We start from the raw sequence: 15730 nt of genomic DNA on the forward strand, positions 1-15730 counted from the left end.
AATCATTTACCGCAGATGGGACAAGCTCAACTCTCCCTTTCATATGGCTGCCTATGCATTGATTCCTAAGTGGTACAAGGCTAGGCTTGGTAGATTTACACCAATTTAGTTGACGAGGTCAAGGCAAGGTTTTTTAGGTGCATTGATAAGATGTATGATCCTAATAATGCCGACACGATTCACACTAAGTGGACCAAATTTACCACTCTTATGGTTATTTAGATGTGGCTAAGATGGATATAGCGACTATGGTATAGGAAGACCCACTTTTGTGGTGGATTTGTCATGGACAAATTTTTTTGACTTCCACTCTAGCCATTCGTTTACTATCTCAAGTTTCTAGTTCTTCAGCTATTGAGATGAATTGGTCAACCTATAGCTTTGTCCACTCTTTTAAGAGGAACAAAATTACCTCGAGGAGAGAAAAGAAGCTTGTGGTTGTACATAGTGCTTTTCATCTCACTGACCACAAGACACTTGTGTACAAAGAGAGCCTAGCAATATGATGGGATGTAGAGCCAAAGGAGCCATCAAAGATTGAAGAGGATGCTATGACTTTAGATGCAGGGCTGGTTGGTGTCATTTTGGGGGATCTTGACTATGAGAGTATAGTGTTTCGAGTGATGAGGAGTTTGGGGATGATTAGGGGCCTCCCTTCACTACATTTTGACATTTCATACTTATTTTGATATCATGCTACTCATTGTAATACTAATCATCTTTATGATATTTTCATGCCACTCATTGTAATGATCTTTATGATATTTTTGATATAATAGAAATCTACAATTTGACAATTTCATTTGTCAAATTTTATTTTAGTATTGAAGAAATCTTAGTATTTAATATTTGCAACTTTGCTAAATTACTAATTTGCGAAATTTTCATTTGAAATGTAATTCTTATACACCTTTTCATAACTTGTTTTTCAAGTACTATATGTATATCAACACCACCCACCCGCCAACCCTCTTGCCACCATCCCCCCGCCGTCCCCAAACTTGGGCCCCTTGTCCCATAGTCCTTGTATCCCCCCATCTCGAACCTCCATGAACACTTCTTTTGAATTATTTTTGTATTTTCAGCAACTTTGGGTGAATGTGTAAAAAATAGTTAAAATATTAAACAATTAATATGTCAAAAGGTGAATTAAAAGATGACTTATATTTATTATTTATTAAGGTGAATTTTAAGCATTGAAACATGGGGACGTGCTGCCTCCCCACCCTTCCCCGCCAAATCCTTGTCGTTTCAAGGATGTGGGGATAGGGAGGGTATGTCTCCTTGCTGAACTGCCACTGCCAACACAACAAGGACACGGCTAGGACGATAGGGAAGACGAGACATTTGGGGGATGACTAGGTGTCCCTTGACCATCTTAGGGAGCCACAAAAGTCTCCTATCCTTGGGCCGACGAAAAAGGTAAAAAGAATATTTTTTTTTGTTCAATATAGGAGCCCGAGGCTGAACCCTAATGGCAAGTGGCCCTCCTCGTTCCCTCTAAAGTCTATAAAACACTCTTAAGTCCTCATATTCACTCACAATCTCATTTCAACAACTAGGTTGAAGAGGAGCAAGAGAGTGAGTGAAAGAGTGTGATTGAAGTGCCACAAGTGCAAGAGGGTTGAGAAGGAGCAAGAAGAGAGATTCTACACCAAGTTGGAAGGGATTTTTCAATCTCAAGTTAGGATTCTGTGATTGTTTTTCAATTTTTTTGTTTTTTTTTGAAGTTTCATTTTCAAAATTTTATTTTAATCATAATTTCATAGACATGGCTGCAAGTGCATATCCATAGATTCATTGCAATGTTCATTGTTCATTGTTCATATTGTCATCAAGATTAAACATTGAAATTTAAATTTTATTTTCAAATTTGTCAAATTAGGTTGAAACCAGGTTGAAACTTTTTGAATTATAAATCAATAAAATTTAAATTTATATTGTTTATTCCCGTGTCACAATAAGCTCTCATTGCATGAGTAAGGATGAGTTTAAGGTTCATAGTAAAAGTAGGAAATCTAAAAATGGCCCTGAGATTGAGGGGGGTGAACATGAGGTTGAACCTGAAGCCCAAACCACTAGTTCCATGGCAAGTGCAGCTGCAAGTATAGAATGCCCCTCCATATAACTGGCAAAGTATGCTAGGGGTCCTTTTATTTTAAGTCTCCTCTCAAACAATTTGCAATAAAATTACCAAGTAGGGAAGGGACCTCTTGGGGCGCAAGGTTGTGGAAGTGCAACTTTTGTGCACTAGAACTTTATGGCAGCATTGCTAGAGTTAATGCTCACCTTCTTCATATTCAAGGAAAAGGTGTGGAAGCATGTGATGTTTTAGGGAAACCGACAAACTTGAAATATAGAGCTGAGATGTACAAGCTATGGGATGTGTTCCTGATGACAATGCAGCTAAGCCCATGCCCGCTACTTTGTCTCATAGAGTGCAAGCTCATCAGAGCCAGCCATAGGGTTCTAGTCATACTATGTAGAGGAGAGTAGCATAGATGCTAGGTTCTTCTTCAGGAACCTATGTAGTAGAGGCTAGGGGGAAACACAAATTGACAAGTGATGCTTGCAACCCCATAGCTAATTTATCCAATGTGCAACTAAATAAAGATATAGATGCTAAATAAAGATATAGATGATGCCATTGGAAAATTCTTCTTTGCTGATGGCATTTCCTTTCATGTAGCTTGATCTCCTTAGTATAAGGGGATGCTGTCAATGGTAGCAAGGGGAGGACCATCATATGTGCCACCAGGGGAGATAAATTGAGGACCAATGAAGGAATGTTGGGTGAAGAGTGGATGCAATATAGTCATGGATGGGTGGATGGACATTAGGTATTGTCCACTGTAATATTCCCTTAATTTTTTTGTTTTTTTTTGGCAGTAAGAATTACAAAGAAAACACCATAACCCGTTAAGGTTAGAGAAATAATCTAAACTACTGAAAGGGAACCCTTCCACCTTTTGTACACCGAGAGCCCAATCTGGGAGGGTGAGAGCATACGGTGTTCCAGAGATCGTTAGCACCATAAACCAAACTGAAATTACAATGCACGGGCGGCAAGCCAGCCCCTTCTGCTTATCCAGTAGGATAGAATCTAAACTTCTTGGCAGTAAACCAGCCAAGGGAAACAACAAGAAACTAGAACTCAATCACTCTACCGCGTATTTCAGCGGGAGGACATTACGTAAAGCTATCACTTGACCGCATATTTCAGCGAGAGGACAATACATAAAACTTATCACTCGACCATTTATTCAGTGGGAGGACTGAGTTACAAATACCAGAAAATAGGTGGCAAACCTGCCTCTTCCACTTGTTCAGTGGGTATGCTCACAGTTCAGAAATGGTTGATAGTACTACTATTCAACCTTACAAAATATATGAAATATATAATAGAAGAGAATGCTCATCACAAAAGATATTATCACCAAACCAGCTCAACACCAACTTCCTAAAATCTGATATAAATAACAGTAGGCTAGAAATGCATAACCAGCAACACTAAATCACACTAAAATGCTCATATCTCACTCAAAACTCCTTCAAATCACCCCAAATCACACCCAAACTGACACTAAGAACCAAGCGACTAAGAACAAATTGAAATGGATCTTCTAAACATCCCAAAATACCAAGCACACATCCCAATGCACTCCCAAAAATCCACGCCCAAGCTGAAAAGTACAATTTGCAATATAAAAAACAAAGACTCCAAATTAAAAGCTGCAAACTAACAAACGCATCGCCTATAGCATAGAAGTTGTTCGAGCCAATACCCAGAATGATAGGTCGTACAGGTAGGGAGGTAAGAACGAAACTTCGCTTCAGCCACACAGGAACCAACAACACTGAAAATTACAGCAGCAACCCAACTTTCTCAAATCCTCACACGCAATCGACAAGAACACCACGAAATTCACACAATAGAGCCTCATCTAGGAGTGATGTCTCACACTCGAAACTGCAATTGAAAAGTCTAGGAGATTTTCACCCTCGAAGAAATCTGGAATCAATCTGACAGCATAACATTATATTTTCTTTTGATGATCAAATGAGAGGCCAAGCACATGTATAAATAGGTTTCCAAGACTGAAATTGAAATTCAAATGCCTCCAAATTCCCCCTCAAATTTGCTTTTCATTTCCCCCATGGTGGACCCAAGAATGTGTAATGTCCCCTTCTCAGGCATAATGTTTCAGTTGACCGATGGCCTATTTCGGAGACCTGTAGGCTACTCAATGGGTGAAATTAGGGTTTCCAATTTTGGAGTTTGTTGTTGCTCATGAATTAGAGTTTGGATCGTTTATTCTTTTTGGGTTTTCAAAGGGCTTCGTAGTGGTATGTCCGGCTTTGTGTTCCGAGCACTTTTTGGAATTTACTATTTTTAGTAAATTCTATTTCTGGCAGTGGTCCTGATTATTTCGACACAGTTGGTTCTCTTCTTCAGTTGGTTCAGTTGGCTTCGTCACTTTTGGCCTTGGGATGTTTTTGAAGAGATAAGTTCATTTCATTTAAATAATGTTATGTTTTAATGTTATATTTTAAAGTTGACCCCTTGGCCTAGCTTCATCACTTCAAGTTCTTTTAAAAGGTGGTCTTCAAGGGTGGACGCATTATGGAAGGGATTTAATATTTCCTAAGGTCTAAAATCTTGCTTATGAAAAGGGGTGCCAACTTTATGAAGAGAAGTGAATTAAAATAAAGGTTAATTATACTTTTAAAAGTGGCGCCATCTCTTGGAGGAAAATTCAAATGTGAAATTAGGGCGCACTTTCTAGAAGCCTCTAGAGATCCCTTGTTAAGCTTATAAATGGAGGCCTCTTCCCTTCATTTGGTATCTTATGTCTATTGTAATGTTACTCTGCCGGAATGGTATTGGGGTTGCTTTGAGGAATGAATGCCTCCTAGCCTTGGCATTGCTTCTTGCTTGAAAGATAGCAACTAGTGGTGATTTAGTGTAGTTGTGAGAGTTTGTAGTGGGGATTGCATTGTAGCTTGAGTTGTGCTTGAAGTTCAATTATTTGCATTTCATTTCATTTTCGGGAGTCGCGGTTAGCAGGGCAGATTTGTAGTTTCACTCATATATTTCAAAATAAAAACATATTCATTCTGGGTATTGCATATTTCCTCTTGTTTTGGCTGGGCGCTCCTTTGTGCAATTTTGCAGATTCTAGTATGAAGTGTTTTATTTTATAGAGAAGAATCGCCATTCTTGCCTGGCGTCACTGCTGGGAATTGCCTTGGGGCTTGTGATAAATAATCTATTGGGTTAATGTCTGATTTCTTGGTATTGGTTGGGTCGCCTCCTTCATAGGAAGCCATTGCTTTTGGTTTTGGGTCATTCGGACTAGTATTGAGAGAGTAATGAGCATTTTAGTGATTCCATGTGTTGCTGATTAAGCATTTCATGTGCAGGTCTGTCATAAATCAGAATATTAAGATTGATCCTTGAGTAGAATTTCTTGGACTTATCATATTTGTTAAGCCCGAGAGAGCCTTCTATATTGTTACAACATTGTATAGTCTTAATCCTATGATCTTGGCAAGCATTTACTATCATATTGTAAGTTGAACAGTAGCACTGGCAGCATTTCGTCTCATTTTCATTTCACGCTTGTTATTTACATTTAATTCCATTTCTAAGTTCTTAGCATCTCCGCCATATGGTAGCTCCATTCCCACCCTGGGTTTGAAAGCACATGCTTGGTGTCGAGTTTTCCTTTCAGCAATTGTAATTGTAAAGATCCTCTGACCATATGTTAGTCCATCTTGGGCACATTCTTGGTTAGAGTTGCTTTCAGCATGCACCAAGATCGTCTGACCATATGTTAGTCCATCTTGGGCACATTCTTGGTTAGAGTTACTTTCAGAATGCTTTAAGACCCTCTGACCATATGCTCACACCTTGCCCAACCCGGGATCCTGGTGTACATTTTTGGTTAGAGTTGTTTTCCGCATCGTTTTGGTTTAAGTGCTAACCCTAACGGATGTGTGTTGCATTACTCTTTGTAATTGAAAAATTGAAAAAAATTGGTCTGGGATATTTCAGAATGGCGCCACATCCAAGTCAAAAACACAGCTAGGAAGAAGACCACAATTTTTGGCATGAAAGTATACTTTGTCAAATAAAATAAAGTCCCCTCATTCACTTAGGCGTCCCTCCTCAACACAAAATAATTCGACTAGGCAGACTTCGGAAAAAATCATATTATGCACAATTCCCAATATCAATAATCAGTCTTAAAATAATTAAATATTAAACCTTAGGATAAGGAAATAATATTTAATTAAATAACTTATAACTCCAATACTGATTATCACAAAATCAAGGATGAAGCTGAGCAATGAAGACCACTGAACTGTGCTGGATTGAGACCATATCCAAGACTGGCAAAAATAGAAATGCCCAAACTGTGACTTACTAAAAATAGTAAGATCATGATCTTCGCACCCAGAGAAAGAGATTGGAAAGATCAGTAAGATTGCACCATCCCGACAACCAAACCCTAACTTACTAAAAATAGTAAGTTCACATTTCACCAAAGAGTTAACTGCATGTTATGCCACACTGGAGTCCATGGAAAACCTAGAAGGAAACCACAAGCAGAACTGAAGAATTCCCTCCTGACTAACTCTGACAAGCTCGAGCAGAACTCCACAGAAGATGGAAACCCTAATTCTCCTTTCCACATAGCCTACGGGTCTTCGGAATAGGCCAATGGACCACTGAATGCATCATCATTAAGAAGGGGACATTAATTCGACTCATCAATATCATGGTTACATGTAGAAAGGGTCCATATTTTCTTAAGGTGGTTGATTGTTTAGAGCATTGCAAAGATGCTGATCGTTTAGTTTCATATCCTGAAGGATGCTATTGGGGATTTTGGGCCACAAAATGTGGTCCAAGAAGTGACAAGTGCGGCCCATGTGTGCAAAGCTGTAGGGAAATTAGTTGAGGCAACTTATAGACATATTTGGTGAACTATTGTTGTGTGAATGATATGAATAATGCACTCAAGGACATTAAAAAGATTGAGTGGATCAAAGTAGTGGTCAATGATGCTAGAGATGTACAAATGTTTATTTGCAACCACCACACTTTACATGCACTCTTTAGGAGCTTCTCTAAGGAGTTCTTGAAACCTATTGAGACTAGATATGCATCCTATATCATTCTCTTGGAGAGAATGATTGAATTACAAGAAGAATTGCAGGTAATGGTTATGAGAGCAAAACAAAATTGGTGGGTTGAGTCCAAGACAAAGCAAGGGATTAGAGTGACGGATACAATGAAGAGTGATGTTTTTTTAGGGTGATGCAAAATATATAGTCTCCATCATTACTCTAGCTGTCCAGGTCATTAGATATGAGGATGTTGATGCACCTAGCCTTGGATAGGTCAAGGTGTATGAGTGCATTCATTCTATCCTTGACCAAACGAACGTTGCAGTGCAAGTGGACCCCACATTAGTATTCTATAATGAGCACATTTAGCCAATCATTCATCAAAGATGGGAGAAGCTCAACACTCCCTTGTACATGGCTGCCTATGCATTGAACCCTAATCGATACGAGCATAGGCTTAGTAAAGATACATTGATATAGGATGTCGAGGTGAAGGCAAGGTTCTTTAAGGCCATTGAGAAGATGTATGATGCTGTAGAGGCCAACATCATTTATACTGAGTGGACCAAATTTGCCACTCTTGGGGGTTATTTTGAGGCAGCTAAGATGGATATGGCAACTATGTAACATGAGGACCCAATATTGTGGTGGAATTGCCATGGACCAAATTCTATGAATACCACTCTAGCCATTTGATTGCTATCTCAAGTTTCTAGCTCTTCATCTGTTGAGAGGAACGGGTCTACTTATAGATTCATCCACTCTCTTAAGAGGCACATGCTTACCTCTAGGAGAGCATAGAAGCTTGTAGTTGTACATAGAGCTTTGTGTCTCATTGACCAAAGATAGTTATGTACAAAGAGAGTCTATGTCATGTCCCCTAACAAATGATGACGAAAGTATAAAAATATATTAATTATTTTATATAAACCTTCCCATTCATTCATATAAATAATTAATATTTACAAGGCATGTCTTTTAATTACATGTATTTTGTTTAACACCGTAAATAGTCTTAACTATTATGGGATTCTTAACCAACTGATGTTAATAAAAGGATGGGCACCCAAGATGGAGGACATGGATGTGAATGAGAAATATCCCCTGCCTGTATGTTATTCATTGTTCCGCCATATCTCACTGGCTATATTGGAAAAGATGTTGCTAATGAAAGGGACAAATGTCTAATAAATAATTAAGGAATTTTACAATGGTATCAAAGCTTTTGAATCCTGTCAGCCTGTAGGGTGTTGAAACTTCATGAAAATTTAATGCACAGTTGAGTATGCACCAGGGAAATAATAATTTCCGAAGTACTAGGGCCCGTCAGAACAGATTTCAAAACTCACCTTAACTCAAAGTAGTTCATCTATTCCATTTGAAATTGAGGATAGCCACACCGAAACTGACGAGGAATTTATTTTTGAAACCAACATGGGAGACCTGGATAACAATAGGGACCTATTGGCTGCATTAATCAGAATCAACAAGATATGCAAGATAATGTTAACAGAATGACCAACTTGATGACCCAATTTATGGCTAATAATATAAATCAGCACCAAAATAATGGAAGACAGAATAATCAACATCAAAATAATGGGGGAAACAATGGGGGTAGAGATGAACAGTCAGTTAATAATCAGCCACAAAGAACAGGAACAACAAGACCATTTATGCCTACATTTACTGCTAGAAACCAGCTGCCTGAAAATGAACCTACAATAAGAGAAATATAGGAAGAAATGCATCAGGATTGGTTAGGTTTTGGAGAAGAATTCAGATCAACAATGACATTTAGAGAATATTTAGATGTCAAAATGAAACATAGGCCAAGAGGACAGCGAGGAAACAACAGTGAATTGCAAAGGAAAATTGGAAAAATGTCCATTCCTTATTTTAATGGAACAGGTAAAACAACTGCTAGGGCTTGGGTGCAAAAATTAGACACATACTTCCAGTTAAACCCTATGTTGGAAGAGGAGGCAATCAAATATGTTGCATTACATCTTGACGGTGTAGCACATGTATGGTGGCATCATGGGCAAATAACCTTGGGTCATAATTTGATAGGTACTTATGTTGAGCTCACTGAGAAACTTATTGAAAGGTTTGATTCTAAAGATCCTGAATTACATCTTAAAGATTTGACTCAGCTTAAGCAAACTAGAACTGTGAAGTAGTATATTTCTGAATTTGAAAAATTGGCAGTCTTAGTTATTGAAATTTCAGAAAGACATAAGATTGTACTATTCATAGATGGATTGTCTGATTCCCTCAAAGGTTGGGTTAAGTCCGTAAACCCCCTTACTTTACAAATAGCTGTCAAAAGAGCAAGAGAATTAGAACCATCTTCAAAAGGAATTTTTTTTAATAAAGGACCAGCCTCTAAACCAGAAAAAGACAGACAACCTTTCAACAAAGATAATTTCCCTAAAAACAGGTTAGATAAGGAGGAAAGGGAAGAGCTCAGAAGGAAAAAACTATGTTTCAGTTGTAGGGAAGCATGGCAGCCTAGACATAGATGTTTAGGAAAGGGAAAAATTCATTATATTGAGGTTATGTCTGACAGTGAGGATGAAGAGAATGTTGATCCTAACATAGAACGAGCATCACAGAACACAGAGTCAGAAACAGGTACTAAACAAGGAGGAGTAATAACATCCATGACAAGAATTCCACATTATAATATTTTCAGAGTTAGAGGAGTTTTGAATGGACAGCGTGTAATTGTTATGCTTGATAGTGGTTCTACTCATAATTTCATAGATGCAGCACTTGTGGAAAGACGTGGTTTTCAGACTGAAAAACATGAGGGATTTGATGTTAGAGTAGCAAGTGGAACTAACTTATCTAGTACTCATAAAGTTCCTAATTGAATATTACTCTCGGCAATTACACTGTTACTGATGATTTTTATGTGATTGATTTGGCTGACACTAATGTTGTCTTGGGCATACAGTGGATGGAAACATTAGATGAACATACACAAAGTTTTAAAAGAATGGAATTCTCTTTTAAAATTGATGATAAGAAGGTAGTCCTTTGTGGTATGTCTAACAGTGGTCCCAGGATCGTCAGTGCTAGAAGAATGGAGGTTATTTTCAGACATGGAGATGTGGCATGGTCAGCACAATGTTTAATCTCCAACAAGGTATTAGGCTTTGAATCTAAATCTTATCAAGATGATTTGTTAACAGTATTAGATTCACATCATTTGATTTTTAGTGATATTCCTCCAAGAGTCCCATTTGATAGAGGATTTGAACATACTATTGAATTAGAAGAAGGTGCTAAACCAGTTATCACTACTCCTTATAGACACCCTAAAACATTCAGGGATGAAATAGAAAAGGCAATTAAGGAATTATTGGACATGGGGCATATCAGACCTAGTTCTAGTCCTTTTGTATCATCTGTAGTGTTGGTAAAAAAGAAGGATGGAACTCTTCGAATGTGTATTGATTACAGAGCTCTTAACAAGAAAACAATCAAAAACAGGTATCCAATTCCTCGAATTGATGAATTGTTAGATAAATTGCATGGTGCTGTTTATTTTTCTAAAATTGATTTGAGATCCGGGTATCATCAAATTAAGTTAAGAGAACAAGATATTCATAAAAGTGCTTTTCGCTGTCATTATGGTCATTATGAATTCTTGGTTATGCCGTTTGGTCTAACAAATGCTTCGGCAACATTTCAGTCCTGTATGAATCATATTTTTACCAGACAGTTAAGGAAATTTTTGCTAGTATTCTTTGATGATATTTTGATTTATAGCAAAACTTGGAAAAAGTATTTGAAACATATTGATATAGTTCTTGGTATTATGGAATCAAAGGCGCCTAAATGTGAATTTGGAATGATTGAAATTTTGTATTTAGGGCATATGATCAGTGCAACAGGGGTACAAGTTCATCAAGAAAAGATAAGAGCCATTTTGGATTGGCCACCACCATGGAACCTTACAGAATTAAGGGGATTCTTTGGTTTATGCAGTTATTACACGATGTTTGTCAAAGGTTTTTCACAGCTTGGGGCACCCTTGACAGATCTTACCAAAAAGGGGGCATTCCGATGGACTGAGGAAGCTCAACAGGTATTTGATAAACTTAAAGAGGTAATGAGTTCTTGCCCAATACTTGCTTTTCCAGATTTAATCTGCGTTTTGTGTTGGAATGTGATGCTTCTGGTAATGGAATAGGGGCAGTTTTAATGCAAAACAAGCATCCTATAGTTTATGAAAGCAGGAAACTTAATAGCCTTGAGAAATTGTATTCTTTTTATGATAAAGAAATGTTGGCAATCATGCATGCACTAACAAAATTTAGACAATATTTGGTTGGTAGTAGATTTGTAGTGAAAACTGACCATAACAGTCTGAGATATTTCTTGGGACAAAAAGATTTAAATGATAGGCAACAGAAATGGATCAGTAAGATTCAAGCTTACGACTTTGAGATTGAATATGTAAAGGGTAAAAATAATGTTGTTGCAGATGCTTTATCTAGAAGACCTGAAATCAATGCGATATCTGTAGTAACAGCTGATTGGAAATCTTTATTACTGGTCGAGTATTCAAAAGATTCTTTTGCATGTGAAGTGCTAGATGGTAATGTACAAGATGATACATATAAAGTTGTTAATGATGTTATTTATTACAAGGACATGATTTATTCAACTCCAGGATCGAAGTTGAAAGAAAAAATTCTCCAATTGATGCATGATATCCCTCTAGCAGGGCATCCTGGATATTTCAAAACGTATCATCAAGTAAGAGAAAGGTTCACTTGGAAAGGATTAAAAAACGATGTCCTACGCTATGTCAAAGAATGCACCACCTGCCAACAAAATAAAGCAGAGAAAACTTATCCTGCAGGGTTATTACAACCACTACCTATACCAGATCGGAATTGGGAAAGTATATCAATGGATTTTATCACAGGTTTACGAAAATCCGAAGGTAAAGATTGTATTTTTGTTGTGGTTGATAGATTAACTAAATTTGCACACTTCTTTTCTATCACTACAGAATTTACATGTAGTCCAAATCACATCATCATGTCTAATAATAGTCTCCATCCTGCGAGAAGACACCTCTTTTGGTCCACCGTCTGAAGCTGCCCTCAAAATTATCTTCTTCCCGACAGACAGGAACTCTGACTGCATGCGGTGGTGATCAATAATATACCACCCAATACCCTGTAACCACTACATGCCCAAAACCACATCATAGTCCTCCAGAGGTAGAATATAAAAGTCATCTGTCAAGGTATAATCCCCCATCTGAATGCTTAGCTGTGGAATCCTCCTAGTACAGCCCAAAACTGCACCATCTGCAACCTTCAATCCAAAACCATCAAATACCTCAAACTGTAACCCACACAGCTCAACCAACTTCTGATCAATGAAGTTGTGAGTGGGCCCTGTATCTACCAAGCTCATGACTCGCTGCCCCTATAAAGTACCTTTCAATCGAAAGGCATGAAATCTGGGATAACTGGAGAGGGTAGCCATAGTCACTTTCGCTGCCGCCAAGGGTTCAGGAATGTCTATCTCCAACTGCAGCTGTTCCTGCATAGTCTCCTCTGGGCTGTCCTCACTATCAGTGTTTGGTATATCCTCATCCCCAAACTTGGATGTTACCTCAATCAAGTGAACCTTGCCCTTACCCATGCAACGATGTCCGGGTTCCCAAGGCTCTTTGCAGGAAAAACATAGTTTCTTCCTCAATTAATTCCGTGTCCCCTGGTCCATCCTAGGAGGTCTAGCTGACTGTCCATCTCTAAACTGTGAGGTGTTGGCTTTCTGTGGAGGCCGTGAATCTTTGAAAGGTTTCTTATCTGTCTGATAAGAAGTAGGAGTGGTATCCAACCTCAATGTCACATCTAAGGCGTCCTTAAGGGTGGGTGGATTGAAGGCACGTACCATTCCCTTAAGCCTGTCCTGCAATCCCTCAATGAATAACATAACACTGCGCCTCTGGGGCATGTCAGGCACCATAACTGCAATACGCTGGAACTTATTGACATAAGCTTCTGGATGCCTAGTCTGTCTCAGATGTGCCAACTCCCTATAATAGAGCTCTGTGTCCTTACGGTCAAATCGAGAAATGAGGCACTCAGTGAACTCTGCATAGGAGTGGATCATGGCGTGGTCTTGGGTGACCAATCCATGGTGCCACCAGTCATAGGCAACCCCCTCTAAATGCAGGACGACAAACTAAATGGCCTCACGTTCATGCATGGGTCTTAGTGAAAGATATATATCCAACTTGTGTACCCAAGCTCGTGCACCTGTTCCACTAGTCCAATCATACGTAGCCAATGTGATTTTTCCAATAGCTCTACTGAGGTCATAGTTTTGCTGCTGCGGTCTGTAGCCCCGGTCTCCTCTGAACCTGGCAGTATCTCTACGCTGTGCACAATACTGGGAAAAGGAAAGACATCCCTAACCTCTAGGGGTAGGGCTCTCCACTCACCTGTAGCCGCCATGACTGAATCCTAAAATTCCACCTGTAGTGGTTCTTCCCATGTCAGTTGCTTGTTTGGTGCAAACTGAGGAAGTGAGGGCCTGTCCCTAGCTTGTACATGTGGCCGCTCACGCCTAGGGGAATGAAGGGAGCTCTTGGATGATGCGTGCAATCTATGACTATGCTGACTCCCAGCCAAAGACACTGATCTACTTCGTCTGCCTCTGTGTCTATCCACTTCCAAACGCTCTATGGTTTCCTGTATTCTTTCTAAAGTCTGAGCAATCCTGGGCTGTGTAGTGATGAGAGTTCTCATCAATTCTCGTTCTTGTCTGTCTCCCTCTGCCTGATTCACTCCGACACCTTCCTGTCCTTTTGCCATGAAGGGTTCCTGTTCTATCCCACTCTAATGCTCGTACTGAGCTCTTCTACGAAAAATAAACTTAACCCCACAGGCTGGCAGGTATCAAAGCTCTGATACCACTGAAAGATCCCTGATGGATCCCCTTTTTGATCTGCTGTAATTTTTAAAATAATAAACTATATTTTTCAGTGATTTTTGTTGATGGTCTTACAGAATAGAGAGAAGTTGCAGAATGTTTGGTTTCTATTTGTATCTTTTTTGAATATATAAGCAAGTAATGAATAAAGAACAACAAATAAGGAAGGAAACTGAAACAAGTAAGAACATTCAATTAAATCAGAATTGATACAAATTGTACTAGGCAGATTTCTGATTTATAATATCCAGATTATTCCCTATACACTGGGGATGTGCTTACATCCAATAATGGTGCCAATTGAAGGGTAGATGATGAACACCAACCAAGAACACCAGCTATGGCTGAATGAAAGCCTTCACCACTTCCAGCGTATAGTGTACCTACTGTAATGGTGGTATCAAGCTGAAACAATCACGCCCAGCTGGGAAATTCAACCACCCTGTTGAAACCCTCACCAAGCAATCTGAATCTCCACAAGGAATAGCGCATACACTCTGACCAATAATGCCAATGCCAAAAGAATCCACTGCCAATCAATAGCTGAGGGCTACGTCCCAGCCAGTACCAATCATGGGGTTTGCGTCCCAGATTGAGGAATTGCTCCACCAGAGCAATATCGCACCAAACAAGTTTTCAATATGTAAAAGATAATGACAAATTAGGTTTCTTTCTCCTTATATCTCTTTCCTTCCAAATCAAACCCTAAAGATATATGAAAAGTGCGCTTTAATATAAAGTCATATTTCCCAATATTGGGCACCCAAGTATAGAGAAAACACCACTTTTTCAATATAAAATAACTCCAAGCGCCAAAAGGACCCTGGCAAGTGAAAGTCATTTAGAAAAGTTCAAGACCTTTCCAACGAGCTATAACATATGGGCATACGAATCCAGATGAAGCCAAAAACCCCTTATTACTCCGAAATGGCTATAGACATAGCCTTATTTAAAATATTAAAACGCTAACTTAGGAAATATTTAAATATATTAAAAATATAACCCAAATAGCTACAGAAAGCTCGAAACACACCAAAAGCTTGAAACTGAACCTGTCCCCTGTCTATGACTGCTGTCGGAAATCATGGATCAACTGGCAGTCTCATCCCTAAAATCTAGGGATGCTCCTAGAAACTAGGAAACACACCCAAATCTCCGGAAACTGAAACCAAGGAATGGTCTCATGGAACCCCAACCCTGGACGCTGTCACAACCTCCTAAAAGTAGGAACTGCCTCCTAAAATGTAGGAATTGCCTCCTAAAATCAAGGAACTGCTCCAAACTGGTCTACTACTGCCAGAAACACCAAATCCAAACACTGAATATCCCGACTGAGTCTCTATCCACCATTGCCAGCCTACAAGACTCCATAATAGGCTAACTCACATGTCTCTGCTAGACAGAGCTAAAGAGGGGACATGACAGAGTCCAAATTTAGCAAGCTATTTGCAAGAATGCCCAACTGGACTCAACTTATTTAAACAACATTTATAACTATTAATGTCATTTGTATGCTTATTTCAATATATATATATATTTTTAAAAACTATTGGCTACATTTCGTAACTATTCATAAGTTCATCAGAAAAATACTTTAGTAAAATTCAGTGGACTGATTTAA

At 38.8% G+C, this 15730-nt stretch overlaps 1 protein-coding gene across 4 annotated transcripts in view; it reads left to right on the forward strand.

Annotated features, from left to right (window-relative positions):
• LOC131054877 (uncharacterized) overlaps nt 1-15730 on the forward strand; it is a 253597-nt gene that overhangs the window by 21773 nt on the left and 216094 nt on the right. The gene's annotated exons all lie outside the window — the stretch shown is intronic.

Source organism: Cryptomeria japonica, chromosome 5 (assembly GCF_030272615.1).
Source record: "Cryptomeria japonica chromosome 5, Sugi_1.0, whole genome shotgun sequence".
Taxonomy (NCBI): Eukaryota; Viridiplantae; Streptophyta; class Pinopsida; order Cupressales; family Cupressaceae; genus Cryptomeria; species Cryptomeria japonica.